Genomic DNA, 12,646 nt, shown 5'->3' on the forward strand with positions numbered 1-12,646 from the left:
CGAGGGGCGGAGGGACGGAGAGAGCGAGGGGCGGAGGGACGGAGAGAGCGAGGGGCGGAGGGACGGAGAGAGCGAGGGGCGGAGGGACGGAGAGAGCGAGGGGCGGAGAGAGCGAGAGCGAGAAAGGGAGGGCCAGAGAGAGAGAGAGTGGTAGAGCGAGGGAAGGAGGGCGGAGAGAGAGAGAGAGCGAGAGCAAGGGAGGAAGGGGGGGCGGCGAGAGAAAGAGCGAAGGAGGAAGGGAAGGGTGGAGAGAGAAAGAGCGAGGGGGGGAGGGGCGGAGAGAGGGAGCGAGAGCGAGAAAGGGAGGGGCGGAGAGAGAGCTAGAGTGAGGGAGGGAGGGAGGGGCGGAGAGAGAAAGAGCGAGGGAGGGAGGGAGGGGCAGAGAGAGCGAGAGCGAGGGAGGAAGGGAGGGGCAGAGAGACCGAGAGCGAGGATGGAAGGGAGGGGCGGAGAGAGCAAGAGCGAGGGAGGAAGGGAGGGGCGGAGAGAGCGAGAGCGAGAGAGAGGGAGGAAGGGAGGGGCGGAGAGAGCGAGAGCGAGGGAGGAAGGGAGGGGCGGAGAGAGCGAGAGCGAGGGAGGAAGGGAGGGGCGGAGAGAGCGAGAGCGAGGGAGGAAGGGAGGGGCGGAGAGAGCGAGAGAGCGAGAGCGAGGGAGGAAGGGAGGGGCGGAGAGAGAGAGACCGAGAGCGAGGGAGGAAGGGAGGGGCGGAGAGAGAGAGACCGAGAGCGAGGGAGGAAGGAGGGGCGGAGAGAGAACGAGAGCGAGGGAGGAAGGGGGGGGTGCGGAGAGAGAACGAGAGCGAGGGAGGAAAGGGGGGGGCGGAGAGAGAACGGGAGAGAGAACAAGAGCGAGGGAGGAAGGGGGAGGGCGGAGAGAGCAAGGAAGGGAGGGGCGGAGAGAGAGAGAGAGAGAGAAAGAGCGCGAGAGTGAGGGAGGGTCAGAGTGAGAGTGAGCGAGAGCAAAGGAGGAAGGGAGGGGCGGAGAGAGAGAGCGAGCGAGGGGAGGAAGGGAGGGGCGGAGAGAGAGAGCGAGCGAGGGGAGGAAGGGAGGGGCGGAGAGAGAGTGAGACCAAGAGCAAGGGAGGAAGGGTGGGGTGGAGGGAGAGAGAGCGAGAGGGGTGGAGAGAGAGAGAGAAGGGGCGGGATAATGGGAAGGGGGGTGGAGAGAAGATGGGGTGGGTGGGCCGGCTTTGGGCAGAGCAGGCGAACGGGGCAAACGAGCGACGGGGGCAAACGAGCGACAGGCGGAGAAAGAAAGACTTGCATTTATATTGTGCCTTTCATGACTTTAGGACGTCCCAAAGCACTTTACAGCTAATGAAGTATTTTTGAAGGGTAGTCACCATTGTAATGTAGGAAAGGGCGAATAAGCGATGGGCAGAGAAGGCGAATGAGCGATGGGTGGAGGTCAAAAGAAAGAGAAATCAAAAGAGAGAGAGAGAGAGAGGAAGAAAATGACCTCCAAGCCAGTTTCCCACCTGCCAATCATGGATTAAGGATTGGCACTGATAAAGAGCTAGGAGAAGTGTGCTTCCCTATGTTTTCCTTAAGGACGTCAGGACGTCCCAAAGCACTTTACAGCCAATGAAGTATCTTTTGAAGTGTAGTCGCTGTTATAATGTAGGAAATGCAACAGCCAATTTGCGCACAGCAAGCTCCCACAAACAGCAATTTGATAATGACCAGATAATCTGTTTTAGTGATGTTGGATGAGGGATAAACATTGACCAGGACACCGGGAATAATTCCCCTGTTCTTCTTCGAAATAGTGCTATGGGATCTTTTATATCCACCTGAGAGGGCAGATGGGGCCTCGGTTTAACGTCTCATCTGAAAGACGGCGCCTCCAACAATGCAGCACTCCCTCAGTACTGCACTAAGAGTGTCAGCCTAGATTTTGTGCTCAAGTCTCTGGGTGGGACTTGAACACACGGCCTTCTGACTCAGAGAGAGGCAAGAGTGCTACCAACTGAATAGACACACGCCAAATAAAATAATTTATAAAAAATATAATTAGTAGGGATGATTCTCTGCATGCAAATAATGACTGTGGCGGGGGAAACGATACTTAGGAAATGTGTGACAATATATATTAATATTATTCACACAAAAGAAATGCTGTGTATCTATTATTTCTTGTGCTAATTCCTTATACTGGAAGCGATATTTTCAAGTTTTAAAAGCAAGGATGATAATGCAGTGAGGTTTACTACCAGTGTTCTGCCTGTCAGTCCATTTACTGCACATTGTTCATGTTCCCTAGATGAAAAAAAAAGCTTCAGTATTCTCAGAGAAATCTTTTAATTTTTTTTCTTTCCATCTAGGCAGTTGACTGACAAAGAAACCAATTAAATTGAACGTCCCTACAGGGAATTTTGCTTTGCACCAATTGGGGAGCATTGAAGGACAATTACAACCTCAGTAAAATGCAAGTGCACATTATTCAAGGCAATCATAACCTTACAGTAGCACAGTTTAAAATTAGATTAGGCTGCAACAGTCTGCAACTCCAAGATGGGTGTTATTATGGTACAGTATATAAAAATTATAATTTATAGTGGCTGAAGTATATTTGAAAGAGAATAGGCACTACTGGAACTCCTCTTAAAATTAAACAATTACGAAGAATGATTAACTTTAACACCTATTGGTTTATACGAGTGCTGATGGGATTAAATCAGGAGAACTGGTGCAGGGGAGATGCTGAGACAATATTGAAGGAGCTCCATTATTATAGGTATGATCATTAACCCACAATGTTGCAGTGTTTGCCACGATACTGCATGTTTAGCTCAACCTGCCATTTCTTTTCTGCTGAACCTCCAACTAAGATCAGCGTTCATTATTCAAACTAATCAAATCAACAAAAATATAATCTTTACTGTTAACTTTATCCAAACGGGAAAAGAGATAATGAAAGCAAATCTCATTGTTAAAGCACGAACCAAATGTTCTCCTGAAGCAGATCATTTTTTAAAAATAGACACTACTCAAGAGATATTCTAGATTAATCTTTTTTAATTAGTTTAATATAAAAAAGACTGAGAGGCATAATGCATTAGATCATCCTTTCAACCCTAGGAGAGACTTAAAAGACTAATGGGATTAATATCTTCTATCTGTTGGCTGTAAGGTTTCTGCATACATGAGTTTGCAGTCAATCTAGTTCCTTTTGGATCCCAGTGTGCAGCATAAAGTTGTCCAGCATTGACTATCTTATTCAGAGAGGTTCCACGCAATGTGGGAAAGCTTTACTTTATTGGAAAAAACAAAAAGGAGGACCGAGGCCCATGGTGTAAGCATCAACAAGATTAAAAAGGGCAAAAAAGATGGAGTAAGTCAGGAAGTAGCAATCAGTTGACAACAAATGGAAATTAAAAGCATGAAGATTGAGAAGGAAGGGAAAAAAAGCTTTGGAAGTTAGAGATGAGAAAGCGATTGTCAATCAGATGGCAGGTTGTATCCAAGAGTGTGTGAGGTATTAGAAGAGCCTCCATAAATGAATCATAGAATCATAGAAAGGTTACAGCACGGAAGGAGGCCATTCGGCCCATCGAGTCCACTCCAGCTCCATGGAGGAGCAATCCAGCTAGTCCCACTCTCCCGCCCTATCCCCGTAGCCCTGCAAATTTTTCCTTTCAAGTACTTATCCAGTTCCCTTTTGAAGGCCATGATTAAATCTGCCTTGACCACCCCCTCAGGCAGTGCATTCCAGATCCGAACCACTCGATGAGTAAAAAGGTTTTTCCTCATGTCACCTTTGGTACTTTTACCAATCACCTTAAAGCTATGTCCTCTGGTTCTTCATCCTTCTGCCAATGGGAACAGTTTCTCTCTATCTACTCTGTCTAGACCCTTCATGATTTTGAATACCTCTATCAAATCGCCTCTCAACCGTCTCTGCTCCAGGGAGAACAACCCCAGCTTCTCCAGTCTATCCACGTAACTAAAGTCCCTTATCCTTGGAATCATTCTAGTAAATCTCTTCCGCATCCTTTCGAAGGCCTTCACATCTTTCCTGAAGTGCAGTGCCAGAACTGGACACAATACTCCAGTTGTGGCCGAACCAGTGTTTTATAAAGGTTCATCATGACTTCCATACTTTTGTACTCTATGCCTCTATTTATAAATTGTAAACAATTTTACAACACCAAGTTATAGTCCAGCAATTTTATTTTAAATTCACAAGCTTTCGGAGGCTACCTCCTTCCTCAGGTGAACGACATCGTTCACCTGAGGAAGGAGGTAGCCTCCGAAAGCTTGTGAATTTAAAATAAAATTGCTGGACTATAACTTGGTGTTGTAAAATTGTTTACAATTGTCAACCCCAGTCCATCACCGGCATCTCCACATCTATTTATAAAGCCCAGGATCCCGTATGCTTTTTTAAACCGCTTTCTCAACCTGCCCTGCCACGTTCAACGATTTGGGCACATATATCCACAGATCTCTCTGTTCATGTATCCCTTTAGAGTTGTGCCCTCTAGTTTATATTGCCTCTCCTCATTCTTCCTACTGAAATGTATCACTATGCATTTTTCTGCATTAAATTTCATCTGCCATGCGCCTGCCTATGCCACCAGCCTGTCTATGTCCTCCTGAAATCTATTACGATCCTCCTCACTGTTCACTAACCTTCCAAGTTTTGTGTCATCTGCAAATTTTGAAATTGTGCCCTGTACACCCAAGTCCAAGTCATTAATATATATCAAGAAAAGCAGTGGTCCCAGTACCGACCCTTGGGGAACACCACTGTACACCTCCCTCCAGTCCGAAAAACAACCGGTCACCACTACTCTCTGTTTCCTGTCACTTAGCCAATTCTGTATCCATGTTGCTACTGCCCCCTTTATTTCATAGGCTGCAATCTTGATGACAAGCTGACCATGCGGCACTTTATCAAATGCCTTTTGAAAGTCCATATACACATCAACTTCATTGCCCTCATCTACCCTCTTTGTGACCTCATCAAAAAACTCTATCAGGTTAATTAAACATAATTTGCCTTTATCAAATCCATGCTGGCTTTCCCTAATCAATTCACACTCGTCCAAGTGACTGTTAATTCTGTCCCGGATTATTGTTTCTAAAAGTTTCTCCACGACTGAGATTAAACTGACTGGCCTATAGTTGCTGGGTTTATCCTTACACCTTTGTTCAAAAAAGGGTGTAACATTTGCAATTCTCCAGTGCTCTGGCACCACCCCCGTATCTACGGCTGTTTAGAAGATTATGGCCAGTACCTCCACAATTTGCACCCTTACTTCCCTCAGCAACCTAGGATGCATCCCATCTGGACCGGGTGACTTATCTACTTTAAGTACAGCTAGCTTTTCTAGTACCTCTTCTTTATCAATTTTTAGCCCATCCAGTATCTCAACTATATCTTCCTTTACTGAGACTGTGGCAGCATCTTCTTTCTTGGTAAAGACAGATGCAACATACTCATTTAGTACCTCGGCCATCCCCTCTGCCTCCATGAGTAGATCTCCTATATGATCCCTAATCGCACCCCCCCCCCCATACTATCTGCTACTGTTTACATGCCTGTAGAAGACTTTTGGATTCCCTTTGATGTTGGCCGCCAGTCTATTCTCATTCTCTCTCTTTGCCCCTCTTATTTCCTTTTTCACTTCCCCTCTGAACTTTCTATATTCTGCCTGGTTCTCACTTGTGTTATCAACCTGTCATATGCCCCTTTTTTCCATTTCATCTTACTCACTATCTCTTTTGTCATCCAGGGAGCTTCGGCTTTAGTTGCTCTACTTTTCTGCCTCGTGGGAATGTGCCTAGACTGTACCCGATCCATCTCTTTAAAGGCCGCCCATTGTTCAATTATAGTTTTGCCCGCCAACCTTTGATTCCAATTTACCCGGGCTAGATCTGTTCTCATCCCATTGAAATTGGCCCTCCTCCAATTGAGTATTTTTAATTTAAAGTGGCCCATGTCCTTTTCCATAGCTATTCTAAACCTTATGCTGCTATAATTGCTGCTCTCTAAATGCTCCCCCATTGACACTTGCGTCACTTGGCCTGCCTCATTCCCCAGAACCAGGTCCAGCAATGCCTCCTTCCTCGTTGGGTCGGAAACGCACTGGTTAAGAAAGATATTCTGAACACATTTCAAAAATTCCTCCCCCTCTGTGCCCCTTGTATTATTATTGTTATCCCAGACTTTATTAGGATAGTTAAAGTCCCCAGTTATCACTACTCTATAGTTTTTGCACCTCTATGTAATTTCCCTGCAAATTTGCTTCTCTATATCCTTCCCACTAGTTGGTGGTCTATAGAATACATCCAGTAGTGTAATGGCACCTCTTTTATTTCTTAACTCTAACCAAATAGATTCTGTCCTTGACCCCTCCAGGACATCCTCTCTCTCCAGTACTGCAATATTCTCCTTAATCAATACTGCCACCCCTACTCCTTTCTTTCCTTCCCTATCTTTCCTGAACAGCTTGTATCCAGGAATATTTAGTACCCAATCCTGCCCTTTTTTGAGCCAGGTCTCCGTTATTGCCACGACATCATATTCCCATGTGGCTATTTGCGCCTGCAGCTCACCAACACTTTGTGCGTTTACACACATGCACTGCAAACCAGTCTTAGATTTTCTTGTACTCTCTCTTAGTCTGATCCCACCTAATACTGCATTATTTCTTATTCTAGTGCTATCTTTCTCTCCCGATTCTTTGTGCCCCTTGTTTCTCCTTTCCAATGCTACATCCTGGTGCCCATCCCCCTGCCAAATTAGTTTAACCCCCACTCCCTCCCCACAGCACTAGTGAACCTCCACGTGAGGACATTGGTCCCAGCTCCGTTGAGGTGCAACCCGTCCGGCTTGTACAGATCCCACCTTCCCCAGAACTGGTCCCAATGCCCCAGAAATCTAAAGCCCCCCCTCCTGCACCATCTCTTCAGCCACGCGTTCATCTGCACTATGAGAAAGAAATATCCTAGCTTGAGGTCAATGCTTGCAAGTGACAGTTCTGTAGCTAAAGATGTTTCTGAATGTCAAAACGTATACAACCAGGAATCAACGCTTTTATACTTTACTTTCTTTGTGGGCCTGTATTTTGAACAACTTGCATTTACATAGCACCTTTAACGTAGTAAAATGTCCTAAGGCGCTTCACAGGAGTGTAATCAAGACAGAAATTGATACCAAGCCAAAGAAGGAGACATTAGGACAGGTGATCAAATGCGTGGTCAAAGAGGTAGGTTTTAAGCAACGTCTTAAAGGAGGAGTGAGGTGGAGAGGCGAAGAGGTTTGGGGTAGGGAATTCCAGAGCTTAGGGCCAAGACGGCTGGAGGCGGCCGCCAATAGTGGGTTGAAGGACGTGGAGGATGCACAAGAGGCCAGAAGTATATCAAGTTAAATTGCAGCGATCTGGGAAGGGAGAAACACAAATTGCAGCGTGAATGTTTGAGTCACTCAAATCAACTTTTGATTGGCCCAAGTGACTTACTTTAACAATTGTTTTTCACAAATACCCTCCGGTACAGATGAGGAGCTGGTTAGCAAAGTAGGAGGGGAAAGCAACAGGACACAAAGGAGCAGATGTAGCAGACGGTAAATGAAAAATTGGGATTGGAAGGATAAACATTAATTGCAAGCTGCTGAGTTGCTGCCTCCTCCCTAGGTCATTGTTGAAATCTGGAATCCAGCCCCTGGTGAGTGACATTTTCTGGATCTAGTTAACACCGTCTGTATAGCTCCTTCTCCTTTGTACACAAATAGTGGTACATAATCGCTTATAAGTAGGAAATAAGTAATGAAGCATGACTGCACACTTGTTCCTTAACATTCAGATGAAGTGGAAGAATGCTATTCTCGAAGGACGTGGAATATTCTGGCTTTTCTAAAAGCAGCTATTAGCCAGACTTATTTTTTTTAAAAGACAGAACACAGCCTTTGAGAGATGTACAAAAAGGAAGTTACAAATGAAGGCCACTGGAGAGGTGGGGCTTAATGTTTTTCCATTTGAGAAAATAACTATTATGTTCATCAGAGGTTGTAATAATAGTATATTGGAACCTATCATGGAGGAGCTACGTTACTTTAAACTCACTGCAAAAAGTAGGAAAAAGGGCAAACCAAACAAAAGACACAGCCACGTCCCCTATCACCCTTGTCCAGCTATCCACCTACACAGATTGATGTAGAAAATGATAAGTGCTGTATATTGTTGCTATTTAAAGGTTGCTTACAGAATACAGGTTAACTGCTGGAGCAAACTAAGAGAGGTTACTGCTTTAGAACACTGATCCCACTGGACACATTTCTAGTAAGAACAGTATTGATTTAGCAAACTATTTCACATTTAGAGGCATTCAATGGAAGTTGAAAAGATCAGGTGTTTTAGTGTAGTATAAAGTCAGGATTATAAACACTTTTTAAAGTTCCTATTTAAAAATACATTCCACTCTTGCATTTAGAACTTATAAGACAAACATAAAGGTGAAATTTCTACGCCAGCTTTTATGGCAACACCACACCCGCCCCCTCCCCCCCATCTCGGTCGCTTTCCCTATTGTTACTTCACCAAAGTTGTTATTTTCTCCCTAATGCCACACATGGTCAACAGCGTTCTGATGACCTGCTGCTGGGCTCGAAGACTACTGTTTGAGCTGCTCTGGGTGGCTATTTTATCCTATCCTTCATTTGGGAAGGGCGGAGAAGACAGAAGTGGTACCTGGTGTGTCTTCCCAACAACCACATCCTACCACTCCTTCTTGTACTCTCCTTCATGTTAACATGATGTGCAAGTAATAGTGCCATAGTTACCCAAGTTTAATTCATCTTATGGACATCAAATCACTTAATACTAAGAAAACAGAGAGCAGTGACAAATGTTCAAGGTGAATTCTGCAGGGGCCGATTTTGGGTTCCCTGTTAGTTAAAAAATTAATTCACATTGGGAGGAAAGTAATATCCAGTTTGTTAATCATGTCAAGTTATATCGTAAAGACTAACATAATGGAATCAACCGACTCATAAGAACGGGATATGATGCTTGACTTGTCGATCGACAGTTCCGACAGGCCACAGCGAAAAATCGCATAGACCTCCTCAGAAGACAAACACGGGACGCAACCAACAGAGTACCCTTCATCGTCCAGTCCTTCCCCGGAGCGGAGAAACTACGCCATGTTCTTCGCAGCCTTCAACATGTCATCGATGACGACGAACACCTCGCTAAGGCCATCCCCACACCTCCACTACTCGCCTTCAAACAGCCACCCAACCTCAAACAAACTATCGTTCGCAGCAAATTACCCAGCTTTCAGGAGAACAGCGTCCACGACACCACACAACCCTGCCACGGCAACCTCTGCAAGACATGCCAGATCATCGACACACATACCACCATCACACAAGAGGACACCATCCACCAGGTACATGGCTCATACTCCTGTGACTCGGCCAACATTGTCTACCTCATACGTTGCAGGAAAGGATGCCCCGGAGCATGGTACATTGGCGAGACCATGCAGACACTGCGACAACGGATGAACGGACACCGCGCAACAATCGCTAGACAGGAGGGTTCCCTCCCAGTCGGGGAACACTTCAGCAGTCAAGGACATTCAGCCACCGATGTTCGGGTAAGCGTTCTCCAAGGTGGCCTTCGAGACACACGACAACGCAAAATCGTCGAGCAGAAATTGATAGCCAAGTTCCGCACCCATGAGGACGGCCTCAACCGGGATCTTGGGTTCATGTTACGCTACACGTAACCCCACCAGCGAAAAAAGAGTTATCTGTTTTTAATACAACTAATCATTCTCTCTCTCTTCCTTTCGGATGTTTCTCTCTCCCTCTGTCTTTGGGCTCTGACCGTTTGTATATTCAGTAGTCCTGTATGTAATGTCTCTCTGTCTGAACACTATTCGACTCCTTTGATTGCCTTGACAACGGGCAGTTGGAAAGATTATCTGTAATCACCAGGCATTGTTCTCTGACTATATATGCGGTACCTTCCATGGAATCCCACACTCACCTGACGAAGGAGAAAGCCTCCGAAAGCTTATGATTTTCAAATAAAACTGTTGGACTATAACCTGGTGTTGTAAGATTCCTTACATTTTACCACTGAGAAGGACCAGGGCAGCATCACCATCCCCTCCAAGTAACACATCATCCTGCCTGGACATATACTGCAGTTCCTCCATTGTCTGTGGGATTCCCTATAAACTTCATCATGGGAACACCACTGCCACAAGGACTGCAGTGGATTACAGAAAAGGCCCATGACCATTATTGGGCAACTATCGATGGGCAATAAACTCAGACTCGTCACCAGTGCCCTCATCCTAACAACAAAGAAAAACATGTTGCCCCCTGATGACATTATCAGAAGACTTGGGGTAATTTCCATATGTATGCTTATGACATCCAATTCCACCTCTCAACCACTGTGTTGTCAGACTGTTTGGTCACATGGAGGGTAAACCCCTTCGAGCCTGCTCTGCCATTCAATATGATCATGGCTGATCCTCTATCTCAATACCATATTCCCGCTCTCTTCCCATACCCCTTGATGCCTTCTGTGTCTAGAAATCTATCGATTTCCTTCTTAAATATATTTAGTGACTTGACCTCCACAGCCTTCTGTGGTAGAGAATTCCACAGGTTCACCACCCTCTGAGTGAAGAAATTTTTCCTCACCTCAGTCCTAAATGTCCTACCCCGTATCCTGACACTGTGACCCCTTGTTCTAGAACCCCCAGCCAGGGGAAGCATCCTCCAGTCTGTCTAGCCCTGTCAGAATTTTATACATTTCAATGAGATCCCCTCTCATTCTTCTAAACTCTAGTGAATACAGACCTAGTCGACCCAAAGTAAAGGTAGCAATTTTGTTTACAGCGCACTAGGCTGTGTTGGTGATATCACCAAAAGGAGAATTTCCCCATAGCCAGGACTTCAAATTGAGCTAAATACCACTCTGTAGTTATGGAACCTGGCAAAACCGGAGGATTTGCTCGAGATTCTAGTCACACTTCTTCCAAGTCACAGTCAGCATATGGCACCATTCACACAAAGAAAAAGCTAGACTAACTTGATTCATTTCAGTAGGTTCACAATCTGGGTTCAAACCCTGAGATGGGGCGGGGGGGGGGGGGGGACGACGACAGATTAGGAACACAACAGGGAAGCATTCATGGCTTCAGTTCTGATGTTTATTGTGCTACTATTAAAAACTAATCAACAACTAATACCTCCACATCAGAACATAGGAACAGTAGGCCATTCAGCCCCTCAAGCCATTCAATTAGATCATAAGAACATAAGAACATAAGAAATAGGAGCAGGAGTAGGCCAATCGGCCCCTCGAGCCTGCTCCGCCATTCAATAAGATCATGGCTGATCTGATCCTAACCTCAAATCTAAATTCATGTCCAATTTCCTGCCCACTCCCCGTAACCCCTAATTCTCTTTACTTCTAGGAAACTGTCGATTTGTTTTAAATTTATTTAATGATGTAGCTTCCACAGCTTCCTGGGGCAGCAAATTCCACAGACCTACTACCCTCTGAGTGAAGAAGTTTTTCCTCATCTCAGTTTTGAAAGAGCAGCCCCTTATTCTAAGATTATGCCCCCAGTTCTAGTTTCACCCATCCTTGGGAACATCCTCACCGCATCCAACCGATCAAGCCCCTTCACAATCTTATATGTTTCAATAAGGTCGCCTCTCATTCTTCTGAACTCCAATGAGTAGAGTCCCAATCTACTCAACCTCTCCTCATATGTCCGCCCCCTCAGCCCCGGGATTAACCGAGTGAACCTTCTTTGTACTGCCTCGAGAGCAAGTATGCCTTTTCTTAAGTATGGAGACCAAAACTGTATGCAGTATTCCAGGTGCGGTCTCACCAATACCTTATATAACTGCAGCAATACCTCCCTGTTTTTATATTCTATCCCCCTAGCAATAAAAGCCAACATTCCGTTGGCCTTCTTGATCACCTGCTGCACCTGCATACTAACTTTTTGATTTTCTTGCACTAGGACCCCAGATCCCTTTGTGCTGCAGTACTTTCCAGTTTCTCGCCATTAAGATAATAACTTGCTCTCTGATGTTTCCTGCCAAAGTGCATTACCTCACATTTTCCAATATTGAATTGCATCTGCCAAATCTCCGCCCACTCACCCAGCCTGTCTATATCCCCTTGTAGGTTTTTTATGTCCTCCTCACTCTCTACTTTCCCTCCCATCTTTGTATCATCTGCAAACTTTGATATGTTACATTCGGTCCCCTCCTCCAAATCGTTAATATAGATTGTAAAGAGTTGGGGACCCAGCACCGACCCCTGCGGAACACCACTGGCTACTGGTTGCCAGTCCGAGAATGAACCATTTATCCCAATTCTCTGCTTCCTGTTAGATAACCAATCCTCCACCCATGCCAGAATATTACCCCCAATCCAGTGATTCTTTATCTTGAGCAATAATCTTTTATGTGGCACCTTGTCAAATGCCTTCTGGAAGTCTAAATACACTACGTCCACTGGTTCCCCTTTATCCACCGTTATGTCCTCAAAGAACTCAAGCAAATTTGTCAGACATGACTTCCCCTTCGTAAAGCTATGCTGACTTTGTCCTATTAAATTATGTTTATCGAAATGTTCCGCTACTGTCTCCTTAAT

General features: G+C 45.4%; 1 protein-coding gene across 1 annotated transcript in view; it reads right to left on the reverse strand.

Moving 5' to 3' along the window:
- alkbh1 (alkB homolog 1, histone H2A dioxygenase) overlaps nucleotides 1-12,646 on the reverse strand; it is a 37,576-nt gene that overhangs the window by 23,569 nt on the left and 1,361 nt on the right. The gene's annotated exons all lie outside the window — the stretch shown is intronic.

This window comes from Heptranchias perlo, chromosome 10, assembly GCF_035084215.1.
Source record: "Heptranchias perlo isolate sHepPer1 chromosome 10, sHepPer1.hap1, whole genome shotgun sequence".
In the NCBI taxonomy this organism is placed as follows: domain Eukaryota; kingdom Metazoa; phylum Chordata; class Chondrichthyes; order Hexanchiformes; family Hexanchidae; genus Heptranchias; species Heptranchias perlo.